We start from the raw sequence: 16,769 nt of genomic DNA, 5'->3' as shown, positions 1-16,769 counted from the left end.
TAAAGTAACAACTTTGCCATTGTTTAATTATTACATATTATTTGGAAATAAAATAATTATTAAATCATAAAAATAATTAACTTAATCATGCATACAAATTTTATTATAATACAATTATATATTTTGTAGCCCACATCATAATTATTATATTAATAATTATCTTATCATTTCAAAATTGTTAAAATTTATAATTAACATTACCTGAAAATTGCATCAACAAAAATTATATTCTGCCCAACCTGCCCTGTCCCCTCAACATTCAAAGTACACGGAAACACATCAGTACTAAATATAGATTATACTAATTCAGATTCCCGTTGTTCGTTTCTCTTATATGGCAACCCAAGCTGTTATAATACACATAAGACGTACTGCAACTATGTGTTAGCTACAGAAAATAAATGACAATATGTAAGGCATGTAAAAAGTTAATATGATAACTTTATTCTATGTAAACCAGTAATCACTAAGGCTTTGCTTCACCCCCAAAGACCCGGATGATCGGTAACTAGGCCGTGTGACGTCACGCCGGTTCCGAGAATTGCTCACCGGACAATACCTCACCGGACAGTACCTCAGCGGACAATTGCTCACAAATAAAGTGAGAAATAGGACAATTGCTCACCTTTAGGTTTTTTTAATTAATAAAAGTTTTAGAAGGCAATGGAGTTATTGTCCGAACCAAATTGTTAACAACTACGAAAAATTACTCTCCTGGGCAATTCCACGCTAAAGTGGACATAGAGTGAAAAAATCAAATCATGTTATTCCTTATATATTAAGATTGTTTTTAATGTAAAAATGTCTGGAGAATACAAATCTGATAAGTAAAATATTGTAAAATAAATGAATGTGTTTGACTTAAGCTATTTTATGAGGATACCGTCACACTAAAAATATGACACTTCCATAATACACACTATGAATTTATGTACAGCAGCCATGTAATTGAAGGTAATATTCTTTTTATTAGTGTTTTTGTTTTACCACTAACAAAGTATTACACTTCATAATCCACTTTAATGAAAAAAAAATTTTTTTTACATTTAGGAGAAATTAGAAAACATAGAATCAGTTTGTAATTCCGTTACCGAAAACAAACAAAAAGTTAGATTGTATTATTCATTTATATGTAATCAAGGAATCGACTCATATTCTCTGAGTATATGTTAATTAACATAATCACACATATTTACTTTCAAATTCATACATTATTAGTAAAATTATATAGCTCTAAACATATGTAATTCCGTTACCATAGGTTTGTAATTCCGTTACCGTCTTTGGTATATATTGTTAAGAAACACTTTAATATAACCTACACAGTACTAAAATGCTACACTCTTATCCATATATACCAGTACATCAAGTGATGTAACAATAGGAAGATGTACAAAATCTTTTTTAAAAATCCATATGATAATAGTACTAGTAGTGGCTCCAAATGCATTTGCGGAACACCCATAGCAAATATAAATGTCATCCATTAACAGTATAGAAATTAAGGAAATCTGATACACTTTAACCAAACAGTACTACTTAAAAGCTTCATTATGATGACTAAACTTCTGCAAATCCATGACAAAATTCAAGTTATAATCGAAACCTACTAGAATTATATCGGGGCTCGAAATATGAAGTAAAATATGGCCTGCCATTATTATTTTTTTAAATAGCAGGCTAAAAGAAATATGGCCTGCTGTGAAACAAAAATGGCCTGCTGGAAATAAGACAACACAACATGAATGTTGGGTTTTGGACAATGTGTGGAAAATTAAGACCTCTTAAACTACTTAGAGCATTATAAAATTAAAATGTAACAGAATTATGAGCTCGACCTCAGCTAAATATAGAAGATGAGATGATCATATGTACATCTGTTTTTTGAAAAATGACGCAATTTTTAGCAGGTGAATGTTTATTTCACTTGCAAGATTTAAAAATAGACTTCTTTTCACTTTTTACAGGCCACTATTTCAAGCTCTATACATATCTTTAAACATATATAGGGTCCAGAAAGTGGAAATGTAACATAACATATTTACTTGAAGCAAACTTTAATTTTACTTTATCCAAAGGCAATTATTGACTGTATTTAATAATTTATATTTAAATGACAGGATATCTAGAAAATGGAAAGTATCATTCTAATTACCAACATTATGCTTTTAAATGTATAAAATGGATAAAAAGAAAGCAACCGTTTTATAGTATTAATGCTGTTTCACAAGAAAATCTAATCTGAGTAAAATTCTTAAAATGGAAAGATGGCATGTTTGGTTGGCCAAAAAAGAAAATACTGGTGTTTTGAATGTTGTCATGTATGTTACCATAACCTCAGATAGATGAGGAATTTTATTATTAGGCATAATATCTTTCACTTACCATAATACAATCTAGATGTTTGACAGTCAGTTTATATAATTTTAATTGGCCTGTGTTCCTCTGACCTGGTGTCATTCTCTTTGTTATTAACAATGTCAATGTTCAAGAATTTTTTTCAATTCTTGTCAAACATTTTAAACATTTACTATGTAATACTAGTATGTACACAGTTTAGTGCTAGTTTAAATCTCCACTCATATACATGTACGTGTACATGTTACTGATATTGAAACTAGTTATCATTTGAAATATTAATATGAATGCTTAAAACAAGTATACTGAATTATTATTTAACTCATAAAATTATGCAACATATTTACAAATCAAATTTAAAGTAAATAAATATTGTTTTTCAAAAGTAAATTCAGAGCGGTAATTCCGTTACCGAACTGTGTAATTCCGTTACCGGCATTCAATGTTGTACAACAAAATTATGAAAAGATAATATGTAATATAATTTCTATTTTGTTAATCACAAGTCATTAGGTCATCATTCCATCATGAAGATAAATAATTATTTCATCATACTTCACAGAGTTTGTTGATGTTTTGCGGGGTCCGTTTTTACGTAATTCCGTTACCTAACTTTAATTAAGTACTCATGCACTACACCTTGCAGTAGAGTGTCTCAGTTCTGTCCATAAACAAGCACTAATGCAGTACTAGTGTATTACATAGTTACACCATTATGCTAATTTTTCTTATGTGGACTAGCTGAGTTTAATGCCTGAAATATCTCTCCAACTCGTAATTCCGTTACCGTGGAATTGCCCTCCTACCTTTAATTGCCGTTAGATTTCCTCCATAGAATTTCTAAAGGCACAACTTCAAAGTTGTGTTAATTACACAAGTTTTTGAGGTTCCTATAAGTGTTTAATTGACATTTCTATGCTGAACTGATGTGCTGAACTTGTTTAAAATATAGCTGATTTAGAATTAATTTTGTTATTTTATTTAAAGGGACACACCCTAGTTACGGCTAGTTGTTAACCATTACGGTGTTGTTTTTCGCTATTAAACCCATTTTTTCACAAATAAAATTGCACTTTACTTACCGTTTATTATTTAGAATATACATTTCCATTCACTTGAAGTGTTTTTTGGTAATCCTGGTTTTTGTAATACCACAAAATGCATTTTTCGTATTTCATAAAATCGCACGCACGTCTGAGAAAAAAACGTTGAGCAGACAAGGTCTAATCTATTTTTAGAGGGGATATTTCCATTTCAATGTCACAGACGTCGGTATATCATGTGACCGTTATCATTTTGGTTCGGTTTGTTTTCTCGTGCACGGTTCGTGCAATCAATATCCGATTTGTTGTTGTTCATTTATGAGATTTTTCTTCACAGTTCGTGAACATTTTCAGTAACAATAAAGTTCAGACAAGTAAGTGTCTCAATACAAAACGTTACAAACCCTTAAAACCAATAATTTTGCTAAGTCTTACGATATCTGGAGAGGGGATACAACCAGGACAGAACAGTTGGAACATGTCCAGGAGAGGTGAAAGAAACGCACCCCAAGTCTGTGAAATTTGTCGTGACGTAGGCATTGTTGTGCTTCGAGCGACATCTACCGGTGACATCAGAATACTAACTTTCAAAATTATTTCAAGCAATTGGGACATGGGGATTCCCATGGTATTTATCGATATAAAACCTGCTTTTTCACTTCATTTGATAAAAACGTGATCTAAGTGTGTTACAGGTTTGTAGATTAACCAAATTATAATTTATTTTCACTGGATGGAACTAGGGTGTGCAGCTTTAAAGGTGTTTAATAAACTGAGTTTACCATACCCACTGATAATATCAGAGATTCCCACTCCCACCCAACCATTTACACACACATACCATAACCTAAATTAAATTTGTATTGATAAACAAATCAGCAATTGTCCTATTTCTCACTTTATTGGTGAGCAATTGTCCGGTGAGGTATTGTCCGGTGAGCAATTGTCCGTACTTCAACTGGGATACTGGCCAAAAAATTTAATCTCGAACACTGTGATTACAATATAATCATAAACGTTTAAAACACGCAAGATAATAAGGCGCTAAGTGTTGTCTCTCTTTGTGAAACAGGGTTTGATATGATTTCAGGGTGACATGACCCGGAAATCTTGTTGACACTCTTAAATTGACTTGATACCCAAACAGCTAACAGAAAAGCAGTAAATACCTTGCATAGTTATTTGTTAAACAAAATCCAATACATTTTGAGGAACTTGAAGTTATGTTATTAAACTCAAACTCAAAATGCGTGTGTACTTTATTTAAAAGTTTAACCGTTGGTGTAATTTTAGAAATATAAAACAGATCTAAAAGGTAATAAATTCATTACACTGGGTTTTTTTTGACAGGACTGCACCTCAGGAAATACAAATTTTGGTAGGGCGTACAGAGAGGTACCAGTGTTTTTTGGCATCGTCAATATCATATATTAGGAATAAAAATTGTATTATGTGAGCCTCTGGTGGACATATAACATTATTTTTATTACTAATATATGATATTCACAATACCGAAATACATGAGGGTAATAATCTCTATCATATATTCTCAAGCTTAATACAACATGTTTTTGTAAATTGTATGTACACAACTTTAATTCCAGTCAGCCATTAGCCAATCTGATTAAAATTGGCTCTACTGGTCTACCAGTAGATCTAATAGCATTGTGAGTACTCCCCAGACCTGTCAACCTTTAGTCAAGAGAAAGCAGGAGGTGTGTGTTGAAAAAGCAGGAGATTTTGTCAAAAAGCAGGAGATTTTTTTAATTCACACAATTTAACCCAAAATCGCAAGATTTAAAAAAAACATTATTACAATAAGTTATATGAATACTATATAATGTCATATATACTTCTTAACCTTAGATCTTGGCATAAAAAAAAATAAAAATAAAAATTAAAATATTAAAAACTTTTTTTTTTTTTTAAAGTTTAAATATTATTATGATTTAATACATATTTTAAAAAATTATAATATTTTATCCAAAAATGTTAAGAACATGAACAAGAAATAAAAAATTTAATTAGTACATTTACGGTATTACACTTACAGCCTTACAGTTACAGTTACAGGTTGCGTTACATTATTTGTGGTTAGTGTACCAAAGACAAATTTATATAAATCTTATAAATTAATATTCAGTTGTTACTATAATGAGGAACGGTGGCGTGGTACTTATTTAAAATCATTATAATGATGCAATAAACATTGTATTTTCATTAATCATAAGTAAAACCTCATTACGGACATCGCGTGAAATATACCGGAATTATACCCATTTCCGTGAGTAACTTTATGTCAATGTCAGACACAACATTTTTTAATTGTACAAAAATAATTTCTTGAAGAGTACCCGTATAACCAACATTTTACTGCATAAACATACAAAATTAACTGACACAAGTATGTTTATACAGCTAATTGGTCTTTTCGTTGTCTTGCTGTGACATGTGATTTTAACATGCATCGTGTGTATCGCTGTCAACTCGGAGACTGGCAGTTCAGATTCTTAGTTGCATTATTCTTAGTTGCATTATGTAATCCAGTGGGAAGACATTTTACAATTCAGAGGTGTTATTAGAACTAAATTGGATAGTTTTATTTTTTATATATGCAACACTGAATGTCAATACACAGCCTGTTGAATTAGCGGCAACACGCTTCGTAGCCATTACGATGACAACAAACATTATAATAACACGTCATTTTATAAACTCTCATGTGCTTTTTTAACAATATAAATAGGCTATCCCACAATTCTCACTTCGGCAAAGGTTAAACAGTCGGGACAATTCGGCCTGTTACATTCTCAGAAACCGAAAGTAGTCGACATTTTCCGAATGAGAAAAAAAAGGTAGAGTTACTTCCCTTATGTTATTTTGACAAAAGAGGATCGATTTTTTTTTTTATGCTTACAAAAATGTCATTTAACAGGAGAAACTGTCTCCCGCACAGGCGAAAGGAGATTTGATCAAATACCGGGAGACTCCCGCGGAATCCGGGAGGGTTGACATTTCATCTATAAATAATAATTTAAATATCAACCAATCACACCTCGCCTTTTATAACGTTATTTGGGGGCATACACATTCTAAAATTATCTGGCATGACTATTTATGCGGCCGCCTTACCGCGAACCATATCAATACGTATGGGCAGGGTTGGTAGACTGGTCAACTGCAATATATTTTATTTTTTAAAGAACTGAATCGATTATAAAATAAAACATTTTTTAATGCTTTGTCGAGATCGGTCTGGATTTATTTTTTTGTTTAACGAAACTACTAGAGCACATTGATTAATTAATATTCAGCTATTGGATTTCAAACGTGGTAATTCTGGCACATGTAGTCATCAGAGGAAACCCGCTACATTTTTTTCTAATGCAGCAAAGGATCTTTTTTATATGTACTTACCCACAAACAGGAAAGCAGAGCTGCAAATTAACATGAAAACCATGGTCGCCAGCAGGGCCAGTTGATGAAAATTCTTAGTGGCCCTTCTCAAATTCAACTAGCCCTCCAATTACCACATTGAAATTTTACTGCACAGCCAAAATAAAAACTGTTTCTTTACAAATTACCATTAAATTATACAGATTAAATCTCATTTTTAGTACAGGGGTGAACACAAAATGCTAAAACAGCCAAAGTTTGCAACTAGACTTGCATTGTCTATGTAGTGAAATAAAGTAGTACAAAGAGACTAAATGTAGAACTGTGCATGCTTTAGTAAACTAGTCTAGGAGTGGCAGTCCTCTGTGGCGAGGCAAGAGATATGACATCTTGTGGCAATGCAAGAGGGATGAAATCTCCAGTATAAAAGATTTCCTTGGGAGTGGCTGTCCTCCTATAGATGAGGCAATAGATAGACATCCATGGAAACATCCACTATTTTACCAAATGCCAATTCGACTGCATTGTGCAGAGAAATGGCTCTGATTACCGGGTATGTATTACGGTGTTGTCGTTCATATTATCTTGGATGTTCCATCAATTGCCTTAAAACCTATATCAGAAAAGAAGATTTAATTAACATACCCGGTATGCAGTTTGATGGTAATTTGTAAAGATTTTTATTTTATTTACCCTGACCTTTTTCCCCCTAAACAAATGTTATTTGAGATGACATGGATTTAAAACTTAATAAATTAATGTTTTTAACTTTATCTTTATTCATTATGAAGTTACATGCCAATTCATTGGGTTTTTTTTGACCCAAACGAACAATAGCCTAAACATTTATATTTTCTGCCTTAGTAAAATGTAATAATGTGTGTGTGCGCAAGAGTGTGTGTGTTTGTGTGTGTGTGTGTGTGTTAGTGTTTGTGCATGTACATGAGTGTGCTTAATTTGGATATTGTAAATGGAACAATAATAAACTTGTAATAAAATAAACAGATAAATAAACATAAATCTGTGAAAAAAAGAACAGAACAAAACTTTATTACGCTCAGGCCGTTACCTATAAGGAACATGCGTATTGTTTATTACAGTAATATTTGAACGGTTATGTCATAACATAAGTCTTGGTGTCAAGACTTAAGATCTGATATGTTCTTATTTCATGCAAATTGCTAAAACTTAAACAATACTGAAGACAATCAATTAACTAACCTTTGGAATAATCTCTGTAGTAATGGAAAAATTCAGTGTTATTTTTATATGCGCGCATGCGCTTATGTTAGTGTGAGTTAAAACTACAAGATAAATTTTGATTTTGTCCCTGAAGAATATAAGCTAATTAAATATGATCAGTTTTTACCAGAGTTCATTGAATAACAATTGTCAAAAAGTAGATCTACTAGATAAATAAGCCAGCGACTTCCAGATTTTAAAAATGCATGCAATATCTGCAGTACGTTTTGAGCTCTGTTTTTAAAAAGACCCGGCCCAAAACGACAGAACCTGAGTCGGGCGCTGTCATAATAGAGAGCATGTTCTATATCTTCTGCTGCTGTAGTTCGCCACATCACAGGCGTTGAGTGTTTTATCATTATCGAATAAGTTTCAGTGCATTTAATTTTTAACTGGTACTATACTCGCCAGACTCTAAAATCGATGATCGAGCAACTGACTACCTTTGTAAAATTCTTAGTCACCCTTAGCCAGTAAACGTCGCCCCGGGCGACTGCTAATTTTCAACCCTGGGAAAGCACATAGCCTTTAACCAGTTGTGGTACAATGTACTGCAAAGATATATATATATTATATATATATATATATATATATATATATATATATAGATAGAGAGAGAGATATATATATATATATATATATAGAGAGAGAGAGAGAGAGAGAGAGAGAGAGAGAGAGGGAGGGAGGGAGGGAGGGAGGGAGGGAGGTGTGTGTTATTACCAGAGTGTTTTTCGGTATCGTCAATATCATATATTAGGAATAAAAATTGTATTATGCGAGCCTCTGGCAAACATAATACATTATTTTTATTCCTAATATATGATATTGACGATACCGAAATACACGAGTGTAATAATCTCTTTATCATATAATTTCAAGCTTAATACTTGTTTTTGTAAACTGTACACGCAACTTTAATTCCAGTCCGCCATTACTAGATATTCAAATGACATAAGAATATGTGGCACAGTGTATTTTTGAATGGAAATGATGTCAAACTCGGATGACGTCATTTTGGATGTCCTTACGTACATCAAAACAAACTAGGGCTTAACGTTTTTTTGTTTTCTGAACGCTGGACAGCTTTCAGTATCAAATTGCCATTGTAATGTTTTTATTCGATGACTATGAATGCATATGTCAATTATGGAGTGTCACACAAGTACTTTTAAATGTCAATAAACCTAGTGCCGTGACCTTGTTTAATTTACATCTAATTTGCAAAGTTATAAAATTCTTAAAGTATGTGACCTTAAAAATATCACATACTTTGATTGCACTGAAAATGTAAGATATTATATGATAAATATATAAATATATATATATATATGTATATATATATTGTTTTGTTGGATGTTTTTTTTTTTTTTCCCTACACACACTTCCAATATTTAGGACACTAGACTCTAGATGTCGGTAGAGTTATTTGATTACAGGAACGAATCTCCACAGTGGATCATTTTCTGAATGTTTTTTTCCTGTCCTAACCAGTGTCCCATGACTGTATAACACTCGTGTGTACATGTAGGATTAGTTCTACAGATTAGCGTAACAACCGGCAAAACTAAGTTCTGTTTTTAAAACAAAATTATTGACTCTCATCATCAATTATGTCTTCATTTTGCAAATTCTCTATTTTGGCTGGGCGTAGACGGGGTTTAGCTCAGTCAGTAATGATTGACTAAGGTGTTTGCATCACAGGATTGAACCACCTTGGTGGATCCGTTGAATTGATTGGGGTTTTTTTCCTCATTCCAAACAGTGCACCGCAATTGCTAATATGATGAGTGTGCATTCAGCATGTGCAGAAGAAAAAGGTCAATCGATGTTTACTTGTGGCTTAAAAGTAGATTGATGATGGCAAATATTGAAAATGCAGATATAAAAATGCTCGTTTCTGCAAGCAGATGTTGAGATCTCCACTTATTATATTGATGTTGAGGGCTGAACCTATTATCTTGAGCTGTCCAATTATATTTTCGAATGCTATACTTCTCTCTTGTCAGTGCGTACATACCTTCAGTGGCATATAGTCATAATAACAGGTCGAGAGCTTGACATTATAAGTTAAAATCTTGAGATAATATGCCGACATCTCAAAATAATAAGTTAAGCATTCAACAAAACAAGTCCAGATTTCGAGATATAAGTAGAAGCTCAGTATCTTTAAAAGTAAGAAAACAAATGTGTACCGGTATGTCCTAAATATACCACCATATATTATTTATTTTATGGGCATTTCTTTTAGATCGTATGAAAAGAAAGTTTGAGGCCTTAGTACATTTTAAATTACTGGTGTTTAACATAATGATAGTTATTTTAACACTATGGCCGAACGTTAATTCATTTCTATGGCAACGGAATTAAATAATAATTATAACCATTTTGCATTACGTTTACATATGCAGGCCTCAACTGTTACGGCCGTGGTTCATATAGCCGAACTCCAATTCAACTAAATTGCCTCTTAAGCAATAGGTGAATGTGTTGGCCTAGTGCGCGCTAGCTACATGTATTTCAACATTTAAAAAAACAGGGGCAAACGTGCAGTAATAAACTCTGAATTGTGTACTAGAAGTTCAACGTTAAAAGTTTATATTGAAATTAATTTCTGGCATACTTCATAATTCACCCCAATCATTTTGTATACCCTCGGCATAATTCCGAAAGTTTTCAAATTCTTTTCATGTCACTGTCATGATTCTGCAAGTACGGTTTTGATTGGTCGAATGAAAGGTCAACTGGACATGAGCTCCAATGGGCTGCTGTTAGATCCACAGGTAATAGTTATTAACCAGTGGTGTGAATTCAAATGACGTAAGAATATGTGACGCAGTGTCTTTTTGAAAGAAAATGACGTCAAACTCAAATGACGTCATTTTAGATGTCCATACATAAGAATAAACTAATGCTTAACGTTTTTTATTTTCCCAACGCTGGACAGCTTTCAGTGTAAAATTGCTATTGAAATGTTGTTAGATGACTATGAATACATGTACATACATCAATTATGGAGTGTCACCCTAGTACGTTTGCTTAAATGCCAATAAACCTGATGCCACAACCTCGATTAATTTACATTTGATTTGCAAAGTTATCGAATACTTAAAGTATGTGATCTGAAAAATATCACATAGTTTGATTGCACTGGAAATATAAGATGATATATGATAAAATCCTGTATGCCCTGTCAAAAAACCGCGCATAATAATATACGCATTAGGGGTGTTGATTTTCCGCTTATAAAAATTGCAAATTCCGCTTATGAAAATTGCCAAAATGTGTTTTTCGTTTACTGAACTATAATTCTGTTTATATATTCAGAAATAGTCAGGTAAAACTTTTGAATTTCCAGTTGTATTAATAAACATTCTTCCTTGATATAAAGAAGTACATTGATACATTTACTTAATATTATGTTACAAATACGACAGCTATTCTATATAAAGTGTGAAGCCAAATTTTCATTGGTTCAGTCATCTTTCATGAGGATCCAAAGATTACTGGTTAATTCAGGTATTCTGAAAAGACAGACATAAATATCAATTAAAATCAAAATGGAACCAAACAGATCTCAAACTGAGGTCATTACCAGGTAATTTTAATACATTCTCAGCACATCAGCACATTGGGCAAAATATAAATAATTTTGTGAAATATACATTAAGAACTTAAGAGTTTAGGGAGGGGAATATCTTAATTTCTTTTTCATCGATTATAAAATATGTATTCAAATTAATTAATAATAATTATAATTAACAAACAAAAACCCATGACCCTGCCAGCAGATCAGTTTATGGGTTCAAGTATGCATAAGAGAACCCTTTCGGAAAAAATATAGGCAAATGAATGAATTATTTATAAAAATAAACTTTGATGTATTAATTTGGTCAAATAGTTTTAATATTAATTTTTTTGTCCATATTTGTTTTGTAAAATGCTAATAGAGTTTTCATTCATCACGGTCCACTATAGTTCCTAATGGTGACACAAGTTATGCTTCACATATTCACTTCTAGGAAATGGTGAAGAATTAAAACAATATATATGTTTAATGGTAAGCCTTCTGGCCGTATTTTGCCCATGCTATTTTGTAATATTGTGCATTAAACTTTTGGGACATGGGTGTATAGCACAGGAGACAGCCGGAGTGAATCGGTTAAAGAACCACCTGTTCAGACCGGTACTACACCCAGATGTGGTCATATAGCAAAAAATTTAGACAGAAATGTTCTTAATTTTGGAGTGAAAATAAATGCTAATGTATGTTCACAATGGTGTATGTTGTTAGTGCCAATGAGAAACCGTTCTATTGGCAATCTTCATTTGAGGTTGGGCAATTTAACATGCATGGGTTTCAATCGCAGATGACATCTGTGTAGTGAGACCTTATATAATATAAAACATGAAATTACTGTTTATCCCCAAAAATATAAGTGTAGCAAGCCAAAATGAAAATGTACTAGTGTAGCATCCATATAAAAGGTAATTTCAGCTATATGGATTTTAGCCAAGCTTATGGGGGCCCTCTTTAGGTAAATATTGCAAACACGGCAATTTTATTTTTATTATTTTATTTATTTTATTAGTTTTGGGGGGGGGGAGGAGGGGGGTACAATGTATATGCTAGTGTTCTTACATGCATATATAAATTGATCTGAGTGTCTAACATTGAGTTTCTCATTGTAAAAGGTCACAATTCAAGGTCACAAGGTCAATATCCAAATTCACCCTAATTTCTGTGATTTTGTGCATAATTTTTTTTTTTGAATGTACAGTCATAGTGACAAACAGTTTTGATGGTATTGTGAATATATAACATAGTATTCTACTATAAAAGTAGAATTTGTATCTAACATTAATAATGTGTGGATCTTCATTCTGAAATATACAGAAAAAAACAGGATTTCAACACTTAACTATGAAATAATTGTTGCCCATACACATGTAGCAACTATTGATGAAAACTAATATTTTAATGAATTAACTAGATAATTAGCTTCTTTGTATGTTCCTTATATCAGAACTACCAAAAAAGTCATACATTTCAATGTAGTGGCTGGCTGTTTGATGATCATCTATTGTGTGGTTATAACCAAGGAATAACAATGTGATATTAAGTTTTATTGGATGGTATGGTGCATCTATCTTTTGGTGTATTGGTTAGAGTTCATAAGTTACACTGGTCTACTATGGCTTTTCATGGTGTAAATGACCCAAATTATTAAATTGACTTCAAACCAAGTTTGACAAAATCTGTTAATAAACTTATAATTAAGGTCGCACAACACAGATCACTTCCAGGTAAGAGTTCATTCATCACAGTCCACTATAGTTCCTAATGGTGACACAAGTTATGCTTCACATATTCACTTCTAGGAAATGGTGAAGAATTAAAACAATATATATGTTTAATGGTAAGCCTTCTGGCCGTACTTTGCCCATGCTATTTTGTAATATTGTGCATTGAACTTTTGGGACATGGATGTATAGCGCAGGAGACAGCCGGAGTGAATCAGTTAATGAATCACCTGTTCGGACCGGTACTACAGCCAGATGCAGTCATATAGCAAAAAACTGAGACGGAAATGTTCTCAATTTTGGAGTGAAAATAAATGTTTATATAATGTATGTTTCGCAGTGGTGTATGTTGTTAGTGCCAACGAGAACGCATTCTATTGGCATTCTTCATTTGAAGTTGGGCAATTTAACATGGGTTTCAATGGCAGATGACACAATATTACAAAATAACATGGGCAAAATACAGCCAGAAGGCTTACCATTAAACATACATATTGTTTTAATTCTTCACCATTTCCTAGAAGTGAATATGTGAATCATAACATGTGTCACAGTTTGGAACTACATGTATAGTGGACTGATCAATGAACTCTCACCTGGAAGTGATCTGTGTAGTGAGACCTTATGTTATTATTATGTTATTGTTAGGTAATTAAAGCTGGTTAGAGTAATTAACTAATTGTTAAGTTTATAAATGGTAGTTATTAGTGGGGAAAGTAATTAGATTTGATTTGGTCTTGAATTATTAGCTGTTAATTATTGGTTTTAAATTATTTATAGTCTATAGACACCACTATTGAGCTTTGTATTAAGGAGTATACATGTGTATTAAGTTTAGCTTAGAGGGTTTAGGTTCGAGTTAGCAGAGGGTGAGTAAACTTCCCTCATTGCTTCCCCCATCTCTTCGGAGTTGGTTTAGCAAGTTTAATAATTGGTGTTTATTTTTTTAGTTATGGTATAGAATAGAATAGATTTTCGTCAATTATTTCTTTCATATTAAACTGACAAGTAAATATTTTGTAAATACCTATTTAATGATACTCTACCTAATTTAGCATTTACTTGTTTGGGCTCTCATTGATGTACAAGGTGGTGTTTACTCTTGAAATTAAAATAAAACTGCAAATTAACTGATTATTTTGAATTGCAGCATAAATTATTAATTATGACCAGCATTTTTAGTGAATATAAATTCACTATAAGTACATTAGAAATTTACACAATCTTGCAACCACTTAAAGGTGCTATATCAGTTATATGTGAGCATCTGTTTGTGATAAACCGGCGTCGTGGTAGGCCATCGGTCTACAGGCTGGTAGGTACTGGGTTCGGATCCCAGTCGAGGCATGGGATTTTTAATCCAGATACCGACTCCAAATCCTGAGTGAGTGCTCCGCAAGGCTCAATGGGTAGGTGTAAACCACTTGCACCGACCAGTGATCCATAACTGGTTCAAGAAAGGCCATGGTTTGTGCTATCCTGCCTGTGGGAAGCGCAAATAAAAGATCCCTTGCTGCTAATCGGAAGAGTAGCCCATGTAGTGGCGACAGCGGGTTTCCTCTCAAAATCTGTGTGGTCCTTAACCATATGTCTGACGCCATATAACCGTAAATATAATGTGTTGAGTGCGTCGTTAAATAAAACATTTCTTTCTTTCTTTCTTTCTTTCTGTTTGTGATAAAGATTCTCCAATAAAAATATATTTTCTACTAGTAAATAAAATTATTTCCTATAATCATTTATAAGCATATAGTGAAAGGTGTAGTCTTTAAATGTTAAAGCAAAATTTAATAAAAACATGATTTACAATAGCTGTCATTATGCAACTTTGAGATGGCACCTTTAATACCGAGGGGTGGGACGTAACCCAGTGGTAAAGAGTTCGCTTGATGCGCGGTCGGTCTGGAATCGATCCCCGTTGGTGGATCCAATGAGCTATTTCTCGTTCCAGCCAGTGCTTTACAACTGGTGTAACAAATCCTGTGGTATGTACTACCCTGTCTGTGGGATGGTGCATATAAAAGAGTCCTGGCTGCTAATCAAAAAGAGTAGCCCATGAAGTGTCGACAGCGGGTTTCCGCTCTCAATACCTGCGTATATATAGTCCTTAACCATATGTCCGACGCCATATAACCGTAAATAAAATGTGTTGAGTGCATCGTTAAATAAAACATTTCCTTCCTTCCTTTAATACCGGTATAATAGATCACAAACTCAGAATGGTTCTTGACAGTTTTGCTCAAAAGTTACTTATAAATGTCTACAATTGTTTTGGAGAGGGATAGGGGTAAACCGTCATCAGAAAAGGTGCCTCACGTATTGTAACAGCAATGAAATTGACACGTGAGCAAATTTTTTTATAGTCTGTTCCAATAAAGTGCACAAATCACCTGTTTACTGACATCTTTCTTTTAGTTTTAAGAGTAAACACCACCGTGTACATCAATGAGAACCAAAACAAGTAAATACTCAATTAGGTAGACTATCATTAAATAGGTATTTAAAAAATATTTATTTGTCTGTTTGATGTGCAAGAAATAATTGACGAATATCATTTTTATTCTATTTCCGACAGTACTTTAATAACACATTGATCATGTATATATTTTTTAATAAAATATACTAAAGTAGACAATGAACATTTTCACTTCTTAATTTTACGGGTGTTAAAATTGATAAATTCAAATAACTATTCTTTCGTTTTGGAAAGGGTAAAGTTAGTTTGTTTTGTTTAACGATATCAATGTTAGAGCATATTGATTTAATAATCATCTGCTATTGGATGTCAAACATTTGGTAATTTTGACATAGAATCTTAGAGAGGAAACGGGTGCATGCAGGGCTCGAACTTAAGAATTTATCACCCACGGCAATTTTGAGTATGCTGATGGCAATTTTTTTAAACTGACTTTTGCAGCAAATAAACTTGACTGAAAGGTTATTTTTCTGTATGTAGGCTACATGTAGTCAAATATTTTGAATTTATGTAAATAAACTTCAATAAACAAGAATTTATTATAAATGGAATCATGCATAGGGTATGCGCATGACTAAACATAGTTCTGTTACGTGGTACAAACTAAACACCAATTAACACCAACCAGGACCCAAACATCCATGTTAAATACTGGCAGATAATGTTCATACACGTTTATACATTTTGCCGTCGGTTAAGAGCTATACCGACGGCAGTAATTTTTATCCGGCGGCACAAAAGTGCCATCGGTGACGCCCCCAACCGACGGCAGTTTATATGTCACCGACGGCAACTGCCGTCGTTAAGTTCGAGCCCTGTGCAGGGGGAGGGTATTGGGGGTCGAAACCCTTACCTGCCCAAGCTTAAAAAACATGAAATATATTTTCTGGGAGAGCGCATGGCCCCATATAAACTTCACTCAACACAGTCTACAACTCCCAACCCTGCTGAAA

This window comes from Gigantopelta aegis, chromosome 8, assembly GCF_016097555.1.
Source record: "Gigantopelta aegis isolate Gae_Host chromosome 8, Gae_host_genome, whole genome shotgun sequence".
NCBI lineage: Eukaryota > Metazoa > Mollusca > Gastropoda > Neomphalida > Peltospiridae > Gigantopelta > Gigantopelta aegis.
Note: the sequence above shows the minus strand (reverse complement) of the source record.